Source organism: Rhineura floridana, chromosome 19 (genome assembly GCF_030035675.1).
Source record: "Rhineura floridana isolate rRhiFlo1 chromosome 19, rRhiFlo1.hap2, whole genome shotgun sequence".
NCBI classification, from domain to species: Eukaryota; Metazoa; Chordata; class Lepidosauria; order Squamata; family Rhineuridae; genus Rhineura; species Rhineura floridana.
The window spans coordinates 24,837,737-24,853,027 of NC_084498.1; the positions used below are offsets into that span (position 1 = coordinate 24,837,737).

Here is a 15,291-nt window from a genome sequence, read left to right on the forward strand (position 1 = left end):
AACTCAAGGAACCATCCTACTTTGCAAGCCCCTAAGCTTTAATCCCAAACGCCAGGGCTGGTTTTATAAGAATATTCATGACGATTCAACAAGTGGAAAGCCAGCTCATCTAGCCAGATGGGTGTTACCTGCTCTTGCTGAACAGCATAGGAATCCTGGGAGGAGTGGTTATAAGTAGCCGTACCACACCAACAAAAGACTATGGATCACTGCATCATCTTGCATTTGAAGACTTGCCACATCAACAAATGCTTCCTATCAAGCCTCTCCCACTTGCAAGATGGTTTTCAGTGGCGAGCAGGCTGGCCTTTGTAGAAAGACAGTGATGGCATTCTCAGAAGGAACGGCAGAGAAGGGTTTAAACCATGGAGAGTCTTGCCAAAACAGAGCAGATGAAAGGAATGTACCAGGAAGAGCTCTAGGTTTATTCAAGGATACATAGCTGGGTTGCTTAAAGGGAGTAAAGTGTGGCGGCACCTACCCTGTGGAACTCCCTACCCTTAAATATTAGACAGATGCCATCTCTGTGATCGTTTCAGTGCCCCCGGAAGACCTTCCTCTTTCAACAAGCCTTTTAAGTTGAGACCTTATCCCAGTCTGCTTCTGTGTTGGAATTGCTTTTTAATATGCTTTTAAACTTTTTTTTTAAACAATATGCTTTTAAATCTTTTTTTTTAAAGTCTTGAAAGCTTTTTAAAAAAAAGTTTTTAAAGTTGTTTTGTTTTAATGTATTTTAATGTCTGTTTTTATGATGTTTTGAAGTGTTTTTAGTGCTTTTGTTTGCCGCCCTGGGCTCCTGCTAGGAGGAAGGGCGGGATATAAATCAAATACTAAATAAATAAATGGGCATAAGGAAAAAAAGACAAATGGCATGATAAGCAACTTTTTCTGTGCTCCGAGTTTAAAGCCACATATCCCACCCATCTGTCCCCTGCCGCTGAGGTAGCAAACACACTTCAAGCAGAATACACAATCACTGATGCAGTGTTCTTTTGTTGTGTGAACCATGAAAGGTGCAGCCATGCAGTACACCGGTGCCTCTTGTAACACACATGCGGCAGCAATTTGTACAGCGAGCTCACTTTCAAACCCTAGTCAAGATATCCATCCACAGGTGCTACTGGACTCTCGGAGAGGAAACTGATTCAAGTCCCCACCTCACCAAATCCTGAAAGAGGGTTTAAAATTTCTGAAACTCCACAGGTTGGCCAGGAGGATGATTAACAGATTTCCTTCTGGCCTCCACTGAATCTGCTCCCAGAGGCAGGAATGCAGGGAACCTTATTCTAACCAATGCAGAAAAATAAGATGTAAGGTGGCAGAAATAGGACTTTCTTCCATTGGCCTGTCTGGGAGGTTAAAGCCCTTCAGATCAAGCTTTAAAATGGCACTGCAATGAAGACAGACATTTGAAGAAGCTTGAAAAGGTTCTTTGCTTGTTCTTCCCCAACAACAGGAACACAAGAGCAACAGCAAGGACTTCTTGTACTGGTAAACCCTCCAAGAGATCAGTTTGCTTCTAAAGGGAACAAGGGCTCTGGTGCTACTCACCCCCTCCATCCAAACCAGCACAAAGGGCAATGTAGCCACCCATTCCACCTCCGTTTCCTGGGCTTACAACTCATTTCTAAAGGATGGGGCAGATGGAAAAAAATAGGAAGTGGGTCAGCAAGTGCTCCCATGCAAAACCCTAAACTTTATTCGCTTTTATTTATATAGTTACCAATTCTAAATTATTTATGTCTTGCTTTGACAAAGCAAAAAATATATAAAGGAGTAACTTCGCTCCTGTTTAGGAGAGAAGAGGGTTTTTTAACACACACACACACGTTACATATAAAGAAAGAAGAGTAATAAAAAGTGCTCCATTGATCAAAAAGACGAAGAGTTGCAAGCGTTTATTCACACTGTACATCACAGACCCCCCCAAACCCGTATCAGAACCTCTTGGCACCTGTCGTTATGAACTGCAGAATATTAGACCTTGGTTGTCAACCCTCTACTTGTACCATAAAAACCACAGCGCTGCAGTGTGTCACAATACCATTTCCCTTCAAAAACATGTCTCTTCTACTCACCCATTTTAATGGCAAAGTACCGATGAGCTCTTGGTGGCCCCTCCTTTGACTGTTCCAACTTTCTCCTCTAAACTTTGAACTGTTCTACGCACCTTTGCTGCATATTCCCAGAACATTCCATTTTATATAAAAAAGCCAAACTGGAATTAAGACTTTGCAGTACGTCTTCTCCCAGTTGGAAGAAACAAGGAGTGCTGAGAAGGTATGTCCCCAGTTAGCCTTCCTATGCTTCCTGGAAACTCAATTTTCATTCTCAAGTGCTGTGTTGTAAGCAACACATGCACCTTTTCACAAAGAACAAGGAAACATAATAAATATGCTGACAGGTCTTTCCTCTATCAGGTATTCCAAGACACTCTACACTTCGCTTTAGAAAGCGCCGTCTTTATATTCCCTCTCTTGGCAATGAATTAATTGTAACTTTGCATCTTTTTTTTTTTAGTCGACACAGTTGCTGCTTGAAACGACCTGTGTGGAATCTCTTCTTCTCCAAGTTGCTCCTTTGAACACACATTTCCACCTTCTGGTTTTGACACACTGCGGAGAGATTTCATGACAGCGCCACACATTCCAGTCAGTTGCCGGCTCCAGTGTGGAAGCTGCGCACACAATGTGTAAGAACCATACGGAGGCCAGTGCTGCACATGAACTGGTGGCATGGAGAAGACATTAAGCAGAGGCAGTTTCAAGTGGCAGCTGTGTGATAAAGGCCCAAATTCTCCAGCTCCGGGCAGAGGAAAATAGAAGCACATCACTACTTGATGGTATAATTAAGGTAGAAGCTGCTTCAGCTTAGCCTAGGCGGTAAGTTGTGGAAAATAGGTATTCTCTCCCCCCCACCCCCAAAACTATAAACAGAGGGATTTTTTGGGGGGTGGGGATATATATATAAAAAAATGAGGACTCAATCAAATCTTTGTAGACCAACAGTAGAAAAGTGATGTTAATGTAAAGGGCACATAAGTTTGTTTTGGTTGAGTTGTGTCTTCTGTATTAAAAGGTTAAAAATGCCCTAGTTTTGGGGCAGCAGCAAAGCAGTCTTCACTGACCAACTGGCTCCCCTTCTATAAATCAAAGCCATCCCTACTTGCTTTGGGGGTCTCCTGAGGGGGGGGAGCCTGCCCGACAGCGTCGTCTGACTTTGCAACGCAGCCTGCCCAGTGCAGTGACGCAGCTCTGCCTTCCGTGTAAACTATTTTTTAAAAATGGGGCAAGGGTAGACATTTTAACAGCTACTAACAAGCCCAAATCCCAATTCTTTTATAATGAATTGCACATGCCAAGAGTCTTACGCATTGAGGTGCCAGTTTCAAAATACAACCCTGAACAAGATTGGCCTCTCCGACCCCCCTTCCCCTCTCGCTTCCCTCAGACAAGCATACACTTTCTTCAGCCACAGTGGTCCAGTTGATTCCCACCCATTTCAAGCCACAAGTCGGCCAAAAACAGGAAGTGCCCAATGTAGAGATCTGCAACCAATTCCCCCCGCCTGTCCACCCCCATTTGTGCAGCAAGGTTAACTAAGCCCACTCTAAGAACAGAGAGGGAGAGAGTTTTTTGTTTTTGTTGTTTGAGAAGGCAGCTCCCATTTCTTCTAGCAGCAACAACTTTTCCCAAACAGCAGTCAGCTGTTGGGAAGGAACAGGAGTGACTGAAAAGCACTAGCACTGACACTACAGGTATTCACAAAGTCTCTGGACTGATTACCCCTCCTCTCTCCTCTCAGCACGGTAGAATCATAGGTCTGCAGCACAGTTTGACAGCAGGGCAGTGAAAACATCTGTGCGGGGGGGAGGGGGGACAGATTCCAGCCCAGCCCCTCTTCTCATGGTCTTCCAGCAAAAATCCACACAAAATTTACATGAGGAGGATGAAAATGAAACTGGGAATTAACTGCTGGAAAGGAGGGATTTCCACTCCACCAACACCCCCCCGACATCCCATCCTTCTGAGCAAGTCCTCCGTCCTCCCAACTCCAGAGTGCAAGGCTTCCTCCAGTCCTACCACCTTCAGTCCGCTGAGAAATGTGCGTGATCTGCTGAGCTGGGAGAGGCAGTGCAGTCTCTTCCCAGCTTTCCTTCCAGGCTGGAGCCTCAGTTTGAAGTGGCAGCAATGGGTTTGTCCAGTTCAAGGTCAAGGCTGGAGCTACCGGGATGCAAGCTGGTGTAGCAGGATTTGCAGACCCGGCTGGGTTCGAAGAGCTGCTGGCTGGGGACTGGCACCTTCTGGTTACAGCAGCTGGAGCAAAAGACATTCCCACAATTCCTTCAGTCAGGAACAGGAAGAGAAGAAATGCAAGTAAATTTGCAACTCGGGAATGCAGTTTCCACAACAGTACAGGACTTAACTTAGTGCTTGCAGAAAAAGGTAAAAAACAACACACACCCTTTGGGCTAGTTGCCAAAAAACCAGGCATGGGTAATGGAGGACTAAGTTCCCTCCTCCTGCAACTTGCACTGGGTCAGAGTGCCATGGGATGGTCATGGTGCCATGGGATGGTCATGGTGCCATGGGATGGTCATGGTGCCATGGGATGGTCATGGTGCCATGGGATGGTCATGGTGCCATGATGTCAGCCCAGCCCAGAAATGGTGACCTGGAGGGGTGAAAAGGGACTCTGAGCCACAGATGTCTTTTGCGCCTATTATCAGTGGAACGGAGCACTTCAGCTATGCTTTCATCTGCTCCTGGCTACTGCTTCCCAAAGAGAAGTAAAGTAAAAACGGGCTCTGAAGACTGACAAGCCAGTCAACTCCTTAAAAAAAAAAAAAAAGCCTACGGAAGCCAGAGTGAGCCAGCTGCAACTCAAAGGAGCTACAATAGCACCATCTTTCAGCACAGACAAAGTGCGAGTCTACAGGGACCATGCAAAGCCACGCAAGTGAGCAGCCACAGAAGATGCAGCCCACATGCCACGAGTGAGCGATGCAACAGCTGACACATTTGTCAGGTGTCAGTCAGCAGGGCTGTAATAGCACATGCACCTTGGGCAGGAATGGTGTGTGTGAGAGCATGTGTGTGGGCCATTAGAAACCACAATCCCACCCTTTTGCTCTCATACCTTTGCTTTTCCCAAACTGAATCCTGAACAGCGTAAACTGACAAAGTCCCTGGTTCATAATCCCCGACCTCCAAATCTAGGCAACCATTAAGTAAGAACTTTTCCCCCACCTCACTTCAGATGATCTGTGCTTTGCCAAGTGTTTTATACAGCAGTTTGTTACATCTGCGTCTCTCTAGCACACCTTAATGGAGGGAGATGAGAGGCAACTGGCGGGAGAGAAAGACCTCGTGGAATATCTCAAAGGCTTGATTTAAAGAGTAGATTATGTTAATTGCCAATGTAGTGCGAAGCAAAAGGAAACCCTCTTTTTCATCTCACAAGCTTCTAGCTTGGCAAAGCAGCCTCCAGAGATCAAGCTCTAATCTTCACACTAGGGAAACTCACTCACACTACAACTTGGGCTGCTAATTTGGAAGCCTTCTTATGGACTCCATCAGACACTGCTATTAGGAAAAAGCAGCAAGACAGAAAACTTTCAACACCATCGAAGACCACTCTATGGAAAAACCATTCAAATGCCCTCATGGCAAAGGCTTTGGAAGGATGACCGTTCCCAACAGGACCCTTGCTGCCAACAGAAGACTAATCTTTCCTTCTGAGAGGAGCGCCTGGAGATTTAGAGAAAGAGAGGCTATTTATGGCAATTTTTTTCCTGCCGGGTATATCTGTTCGGATCTTTTGCAAACGGGAACACTTTGTCCCCAAACAGGCTCCCATATCCATCTCAGGGTTTGGGTTTTTTTTGCCAGACTCCTGGAGCTCATTGTCAGTGTCATGTTCCACCTGGCTAGCAGAGGAGACCCTAACACTCCTCCCTAGCCAACTGCTATTTACTGCCCATTAGCCCTTCATGAAAGCTTGCTTCAGCCTTTTCCTCCTTCCTAGGAAACTGCTCAGGTTCTCTTACCGCATTGCTCGAGAAATCCCCAACAACCACCAGGTCGCCATAATACCAAATTAAACAGAAAAAAGGCCAAAATAATTTGTTCATGACAAAGTGCCAGTTAACGGCAGGAGGGGTGGAGCTCCTTCCTGACACCTGCTTTCCTAGCACTGCGGCTTACCATGGCAGCGCTGTGCAGACACACTGGCCCTGCTGCCATCCTAGCAGGGAAGCTGCTGTGACCTTGGTGTTGGGAAGGCAGCTCCGCCCCACCATACTGGCTGCTACTGCTAAATGCAAAGAAACTGCCTGCTATTATAAGTGAAACACTTCTCAGGTAAAAACTGCCTGCTATTATAAGTGAAACACTTCTGAGGTAAGCCACTTGTGTGCTAGCCACAGCTGCAGTAGAGAGTATGAAACACACAAACAAGAAAGGCTGGATTCTTAATTTAGTGTGAAAAAGAGGGGCCCACAGACCTCAGGGTCCAACAGGGCTGTTGTCATTCACCTTGGGTGTAAAAAGTTATGGGTAAGAGGAGTGCAGGGGAGGGGGAGGGTTCAAAGGTTAGTTTGGAGGTGTTATCAGTGAAAAGCAGGAAGACAACAGAGGCTGTTGCAAATGCTCACCAAGTCTGATCAACACGTTCAGGGTCCCTGCAAGGATCGGAGAAAAAGCTCAGAGGAGAGACTAAATCAGCGGGGAGACTAAACCAGAGAAGTCTTTTCTAAAAAAAAACAATAATGGCAAGGCGAGACCACTAGCTTTTCCTTCTAGCCTGAAAGAGGGTAATGCAGAACTACTTTTTAAACAAAAAAATGGCTAGTGTGCTGTGAGAAATGAACTTAAAGGGCTCCTATGCCCAACAACTACCTATCTGCAGAAGAGGCTGCCTACTGTACCTCTGCATAATTTATTTCTTTGGGCCCACCTTCTTCCATTCAGGAGGCATGCCAAGGGCAATGACTCCTGCAGAAACACAGTGAGTGGCCATCACTGAGAACAGTTCATTCTTATTCTAGGAAGTAAGTTTTTTTGGGGTGGGGTAATATGTGAGATATATGCCTCCAATGTTAATATAAAGCAAGCGTGCCTCAGAAATCAAAGATTGGCAAACACTATTTAAATAGTGGATAGGGAGTGGATATGACACCCACTGATGCAAGATGAATCAGACCTCAAAGTCAGCTCCTACTTGTTCTGTTTAAGCCTTCTCAGCTAAGAAGAACAGCATGGTGCAGTCTTAAGACGTTTAGAAGATGAAATGATAATATGGAACATTTCCAATGCTCTCCAAAGCTCTGCTAAAAGATTTTAACACAAGGTAAAAGAACACTATCTGTGAGGTGATTTACCTTGAGTTCACAGCAGAGGATACAGAATATAAGGCAGAGCATAGACAATGCTGCTAGCTTGGAAACAAGACAGCATGAGACAATGAGACAAGCAAGCCCACTATGAAGACTGGGATGCCAACCTCCTCAGCTTCATTGGCAGGTGAGGCCCTGCTGGTGGTGCTGCCTCTAGCTGCTGCCTAATTAGCACTGACCTGTGACATGGCTTTCTCAGTGGTGGCTCTCTAGTTGTGGAATTTCCTCCCTGGTGAGGTGCATCTGTCTCCCTCATTAGTGATTTTCAAGAGAAATTTAAAAGACATTCCTGTTTACCTAGGCATTTGATGGCTAATAGATATCGGGCATGCCAGTGTGGAAATTAGTAGTGGTGAGGGTAAGCAATTGCTTTTAAATGTTTTCAGATGATTGTTTCTAAATGTTTTAAATATCTTTTTTTATTTTAAATTGTGTTTAAACATTTTGATGTTTTCCACCCTGGGCTCTTTGGGAGGAAGGGCGGGATGCAAATTATAATATAATACCACTAATAATAATCTGGTGCATACAAGCTTGACGTGCTCTTCTAGTACTTTAGATCGGAAGCAACAAGACCTGTGTCCTCCAAAGGGAGACCTTTGGGAAAGTACAACAAATGTTCATTTATCGATTGGATCAGCTCAGCTCTTCCATTAGGCAAGAGAGTACAAATGAAGCAGCTCCCACAGGAAGTTGTGTGTTAATGCCATCAAGGACAACTCTAAAATTGTTTGAAGCTAAGTGAGATGCAGAGCGTTGCAACCTCAGAATGTGAGCCAGGTAGTTTCTGGTTCAAACTGCACTCAGGTCCACCTTGAGGGCTTCCTATTGGGGCATCTGGTTGGCCACTGAGAGAACAGGAAGCTGGACTAGATGGCCCCCCTTTGGCCTGATCCAGCAGCCGGCTCTTCTTATGCTCTGATATGTCACCATTGGCATGAACTCAGTGGGTGGCCACAGTCAAGTCTCTCTCAGCCTCAGCTCCACATCTGAAATATGGGGATAGCAATCCTGACACATACTGCAAGACTGTTGTAAAGGTTCCTTGAAATAATCTATATGATGCATTTTGAAATGTGCTACATAAACTCAAAGGCGGAGGCTGCGTACACATCACACATTTAAAGCACATTCCCCAACCCTCAAGACATCCTTGAGTTTGTTAAGGGTGTTGGGAATTAGAGCTATGTGAGAGGAAAACTACAGTTCTCAGGAGTCTTTGGGAAGGGGGAAATGTGCTTTAAACGTGTGGAATGTATGCAGCCTAAGAATGTGGTATTTATTATTATTATTTTTCATGGGTTGGAAGCACTGAAAAAGGAATTGAGTTTAGACAGTGTGGCAACATTTTATAACATAGCTTGTTGAAAGTCAAGCCCCTCTGTCATCAACCAGAGAGAGAATATGGCTGATTTTGCATGGAGAGAGATATGGAGCAGAAGCTCACACCTGGTGCAGCACCAGAGTGTATGGTTGGTATGTTCTGATGGACAGCGGCTCTGCTAAGGAAAAATACAAGCCAGAGGCTGACGGGCGCAGGAGCCGCTCCAGGACATGGCATGAAATTAGGGCCTCTGCATCCTCCACCATTCCGCTCAGCCCAAATTACCTGCAATGGTGCTTCCTGCTGACGAGCCAGAATGCACTGTCGCAGCCATAACAGTGTGCAGCCAAGTGATCAGGCAGCCATCGTGTCACCTGAGAACAGAGACAGAGCTTTAAATACACCAACGCTCCACAGGTTGAAAAGCTTGTTGAAGAAAGTAGAGGTGAAGGAAGGAAAGAATTGCTTTTCCCCCCTCTTTTTTTTCAGCCAAAGAATGAGAAGAATCTTCTCGTCGAGCAACCCAAACACCAAATTTTCACAATGTCAGAGAAAACCAGAGCAAAGTTCCTCGACTTCCTTGTGTACTTACATAGCTGCATAAGCCAAGCACATTGACATTGCGTGTGTTAGTCTAGGAAATGCTTTCATCATTTCCCAGTGCGAGTCCGGAAACAGACAACTGACAGCCAAGGGCCTTTTTGGCACAGGTACAGATATTTTAAAAGTATCAGAGACAACAGGGACAAGAGGGAAGATTTGAAGAGACCAGTGTCAGGACCAAAGGGATACAGAGGAGAGCCAGGTGGTTAGTAGCAGGTGCTGATGCAAGGAAAGGGAGAGGGAGGCCACGGAGCTGGACTTTGCCTGTACCTCTGTGTCCTGCTTATCCACCTGCTCCCAGCTGGCTTCAGAGAAAATCTCTGTACTGCAGCGAGACAAACAGTTCTGATCCAGATTGCTTTCCGAGTCAGGTATTGAAGTCTGTTGGCAAACAAACACAACTGAACAGGACCTACTCCCAACCTATTCAGAACACGGATTAGACAGTTGAGAACAGGGAATTCTTGTGTTTCTCTTGCTCAGAGATGGGATGATAAGATTAGGGTGGGGTGGCGATGCTGCTTCTACAATTTCCTTATAAATTCTGCAAAGCAGAAATCCCAAACTCACTGCTAAAATTAAAAGTTGCAAATCAAGCATGGGCAAGTGTTTTTGATGGCAACACTTTCAAGGCTTGTATATTTTGGCAATGACTGAGGTGCTGAAATAACCTTTACGGAGTATTACATAAGGGGTATGTAATGTAGAGCAAGAAGACGCAGTTATGCAGGGTAAATAAGACCCTGCAAAAGTTCCAGTACTTTGGTTTCCAGCTAGCTTGACAAATTGTGCATCCTAGACAGCACCCGAGTGTCCCACCACGAAGGAAGACTGGTTGTTTTTTAAGCCACATAGCAGTAGTTATGGGGCACAGGGAAGGCAGTGGGGTTGAATTAGAGCAGGAGTGGGGAACCTTTGACTCTTCTCCAGATGTTGCTGAACGACAACTGCTATCATAATCTCTGGCCATTGGCCATACTTGCTGGGGCTGATGGGAGTTTTAATTTGGCAGCATCTGGAAGGCCAAAGGGTTCCCACTCCTGAACTAGAGTAACAGCGGTGTATAAACTTCCCTCCAGATGCAGAATTTAGAAGCGGTTATCAGGCAATTTGGGGGAGGCAACAGAGGAGAAAGGATGTGGCAGCAGTGGCCATCAGGCATCCCTCTTTGGGGTGAGAATGTGAAGACTTTTAACAAGACGACGGCTGGTGCACCTCGTTCATCTTGCAGGCTCTGTGAGTTGGGTAAAGGAGCTGGCATTGACACCCCACATACCCCAGCAATTCTCAGTCTGGAGAAGGGGTGGAGAACTTCTTCAGCCTGAGGTCCACATTCTCTCATGGGCAACTTTCTGGGAGGCCGCATGCCAGTGGCAGACACAGCCAGAGGCAAAAGTGGGTAGAGCAAGGGTTGTGACCCTTCACTTTCTACATTCCAGTCACGCAAAAGCTGGTTTCTACGCATACACACTCACTCGCTCTCCAGCCTCCCTCAGGCAAGCAAGAGGCATTTTATCACAGTTCAAGGATACATTCAAGCCAGTCAAGAGCACCTGAGGAAAGTGCAGAGCAGGGCCAGTGAGGGGTGTGGTCTGGGGAACTGGCATGGCCCGGGAATAGTTCTGAGGGCCAGACAGCATCCTGGAGGGCCACACTGGGCCTAAATTTCCCTACGCCTGAGCTAGAGACAGCTTCAATCTGCAGCAAACTGTCCTCTGTGAGAACTGCTCTACTGGAGACATGCAAGGATAAAATGTCTTGGATATCCTCAATGCCTCCTGTAGATTAAAATCCTCCTCTACCAAACAGAGCAATCGCGGGTTTCTAGGTGCAAGGAGGGAGGATGGTATTCCCCTCCTCTTTTAAGTTGCTGGTGTCTGTACAGGGCATTGTCTTGAAAGCAACCCAGACTCCTTTGGGAATTCAACTATCCTCATGCCCATCAAGCTGGTTTCTAGGACCTTGTTTGAAGTCTTTTAAGTTTTTTAAAAAAGAACTCTCTAGGCATAACCTGCAATTCCTTTATGCCAATATATCTATCCAAAAATTAATGCACAAATTGAAAAAACCCGGAGATCACTTGCAGTCCTTGGATTGAGAACTGATTAAAATAAAAACTCCACTGGTACAAACTTGTTTAAACTGATGTTTGTCCAGAAGACCGTAATAAATGCCAGTTCTCAACCATGACCAAATCTGAGATTACTGTGGCCTCAGAGAGAAATAAATAGCAAATCCTTTCAATGGAACACAAACGGACACCATTTCTGCACGAAACCCAAACACATTTTGGTCGTAGATGTAACCCTGGTCAGTGACTACTTTTACAGGGACTCTACTCAGGTGGGCCAACAGCCCCCCCGCGCTGCCTCAAACTGGCCTGCTGACTGGTCTAAGTTCTACATCCCACCTCTATGGAGGAACTTGTGAGCAAAACGATGAAACATTTCATTGTTGCTTGAACCCTCCTCCTCTGGCACACTTCCCAAGCCATTTCCTGGCATGATGGAACCAATTCAGAGAGAAAAGGCATGCAATAAAGCAAAGTTTCCCTTTCCAAGTGGTTTTCCTGCTGAGAATGGACTGAATCTATTTAGGATAAAATTCTCTCACTTGCACCCTCTTCTGTTCATCTTTCTGAATAATTCCAAGAAGCACAAAGGGGAGTGAGAACGCACGGGGATGGCAACAGTCTAGGCTGTAAGGTGTGCTCGGGATGCCCTCAAAAACCTCACCCCTTCCCTTCAAATAAAGTACATGGCAGTGCCCTACTGTCCGCCAAATCTCTCAGGGTCAGACAGTTCAAGGCCATGCAAGGAAAATGCTCGCCATTTTAAAAATGGCTGCCTCCCAGCTGATGAGCAGTACAAGCCTAAGTGACAAGAGCTTTCCCTTAGGCCAGGGACGGGGAACCTTTTTCAGCCCTAAGGCTGCATTCCTTTTCCAGCAACCTTCCAGGGATCACGTGCCAGAGACAAAAGTGGGCACAGCAACATAATGTTTAATTTTTCTTTTGTACAGTAGGCTGGTTTCAACACACACCTCTCTATCCTCCATCCAGGCGAGCAAGAAACATTATCAGAGTTCAAGGATGCATTCCAGTTAGGCAAAAACACGCAACTCAGGGCTGGTGTGGCCTGGGGAGAGCCCAGAAGGCCAGAGGTGCCTGGAGGACCACATCTGGCCCACAGGCCTGAGGTTCCCCACCCCTGAGTTAGGGCTATTCTGTATACTGGGCAGCAATTAAGTCTCAATGTCATTTTGCACCCTGTCCAAAAGTCTTTAAAAAGACAACAGCATTGGCTGGAGGGCCGATCCAGAGCCAGCCACAAGCCCAATAGCCTACCTGCCAAACACCCATGAACATCACTCACACACACCCTCCAATGACTCATTTAGTTGCTCCCTGGCAATCAGCCACCAGGATGCGCTCTCACCCGGCATGCAATGGAAAGAATACAGGACATATGGCTAGCTAGCTGGCTGGCTATTCACCTCCTTCAATAGCCCACTCCTTTTTGAACAGGCCTCACACCGACATGGAGCTGGCTTTGAGACTTTTAATAGTCTTGGTAAGCAGAACAGAGCAGGGATTTGGCCCAAGAACTGCCAGTAGCTGATCATACAGACATCTACTCCATTGCATGTCATGTGAGGATTTACCCTGTTTTCACGCTTCATCTTGCACATGCATTTTCTAAACCAGGGGTGAAGAACCTGTGGGCCCTCTGGATGTTGCTGAACTACACCTACCATCATTCCTGGCCACTGACCAGGCAGGCTGGAGCTGATGGGAGTTGGAGTCCAATAACACGTGGAGGACCCACAGGTTCCCCATGCATTCTAAACTCTGAAGCAGCCTCAAGCATCCATGAACACCTGCCCTCATTCACACACAGAGCCACTGACTGCCCCTGAAAACCACCGACAGGTTACAAATGACGCAACAGAGACGGCTCTTTTGAAAGAGGCCTTATGGTCACTTAAAAGAAAATGCAGAAACCGGCATAGAGTGGACTGCGGCAGCCCTCTACAGGGCCAAATTGGGCATAGGCATTTCAATGGGTTTGGACAGGGGATGGAACACATGAAGGCTCTGCTGTGGCAATGCTTTTGGTACCTTCTGCTAACAAATGTAAAGACGTCCTTATGCAGTGTAAAGATAAAGAAATCCTTATACAATGGTTTGAACAAGACAGCTGACCTTCCCAACCAAATAAAGCATGGATAGCTTTGCAATTTTTGCTGATTAGTCACCTGTAATATAAACACACATACAAAGCAGGAGTAGCCTTGTAAATTAGCCACTCATTTATTATGTATTTATTTCATTTCTGAATCGCTTCCCACAAGGCCATCTAGTTGCCTGCAATGAATAAGAATCACCTCCAGGAGACCAAGCAAAAAAGCATTTCTGAATTGGGAAAAGAAGGTGGCTCCTTCCCTCACAGCCTATTCTTTTTCTCCACACGAGGCAGGCTTTATAATAAAGGGTTTATATATTAATGTGACGTTTATAATAAAAGACGGTAGCCAGGTAGGAATAGCAAAGACTCCTGGTCTGGAACCCTGCAGAGCCACTGCCAGTCAGTGCAGACAATACTGAGGCCGATAGGACAATGGTCTGACTTGGTGTAAGGCAGCTTCAATGTTCCTAATGTGGGAAGCCACAGAAGGGCAAACATGAATTGGGAGCGCTGAACTTTCTTCCTCTCCTGTTTGTGAAGGACCATGCCCAGTGTTTCATCTTTATTTCTTTCTCAAATACTGTACAGCCCCCTCCTTCAAGTTAGGGCATCGCCTGGAATCCTTCACCCAGATTTCACTGGGGAAAACCCTCTGCTCAAGCTCAGTGACCCTCTTGTCTTCATTACTGCTCAAATCCCATGCTGAATTCGGAACTAAAACAAAATGAATTTGGGGGAAGGGGAGTCTGTTTGGACCAGATGTTGCAGCCAGTACAGAGGCTGGGGGTTTGCCCCTGACAGTGTAGAGTGGTGTAGTGGTTAGAGCATTGGATTAGGACCTGAGACACCAGGGTTCATATCTCCATTCAGGGACAAACTTCACTGGTCTTGGGCCAGTCACTGTCACTCAGCTAACCTACCATACAGGGTTGTTGTGAGGATAAAATGGAGAGGGGGAGGAACCATGTATGTGGCCACCTTTAGCTGCTTGGGGGAAAGGTGGGCAATAAATGTAATAAAAAAATAGATAATATTATGGTATCATGTGAATATTTATCTATGAAAAAGACAGGATGAAGAGCCTGTCAGGTTGCCATATTGGACTCCCTGTTACAAAGCTACCTAAGGCCTAGCAAAAGACTGCCGGTCTTCAGCATGTATTTGAAGATTGTATTGTATTTTTACTAACCAACTAGCAGACAATTTCTGCTGCTGGGGAAGAACTCTAGCCATTTAGTTTCATATTAAGCATTGGCCCAGGTTCAGTCCCCAATGGCATCTCCAGGTACGGCTGGGAGAGACTCCCTGCCTGAAAACCTGGTGAGCTGCTGCCAGTCAGAGTAGACAATACTGAGCTAGATAGACCAATGACTCTGCATCAGGCAGTTTCCTATGTTCCAACCCTGGACCTGAAGGCCACATCTAGGGAAGGGGATAGCTCAGGGGCAGAGCGTTTGCCAACATGCAAAAAGCTCCCAGATTTATTTATTTATATTGATAAACATATTTGTATACCGCTATTGCCTTTAAACAGATACACATCAGAGCAGTTTACAACAAACCAAAACAATTAAAAATACCGTAAAAGAAGGTCAGCCGCTGCAAAAAAAAGACGTCCTCTTAATCGCCTGCATACGCCTGGCAGAACAGAAAGGTTTTCAGCAGGTGTATGAAGGTCAGAAGAGAAGGCGCCTGCCGAACCTCAATTGGCAGAGCATTCCAGAGAACTGGGTGATAATTTCGGGGCCATGTTAAACATGTTCAATGTTCGCCCTACATTA

General features: G+C 45.9%; 1 long non-coding RNA gene across 2 annotated transcripts; it reads right to left on the reverse strand.

Moving 5' to 3' along the window:
• Positions 1–1,810: 1,810 nt before the first annotated feature.
• Positions 1,811–11,080, reverse strand: LOC133373309 (uncharacterized). Of its 2 annotated transcripts, XR_009759646.1 has the most exons (4): positions 9,594–11,080; positions 9,006–9,094; positions 6,656–6,682; positions 1,811–4,343 (listed from the first exon to the last, which is right to left on the reverse strand). It is a non-coding gene; the product is annotated as an uncharacterized LOC133373309 (long non-coding RNA). The 2 variants fall into 2 exon arrangements; XR_009759647.1 differs by lacking the exon at positions 6,656–6,682 and having other exon boundaries at positions 1,812–4,343; positions 9,594–11,073.
• Between the last annotated feature and the right edge of the window lie 4,211 nt (positions 11,081–15,291).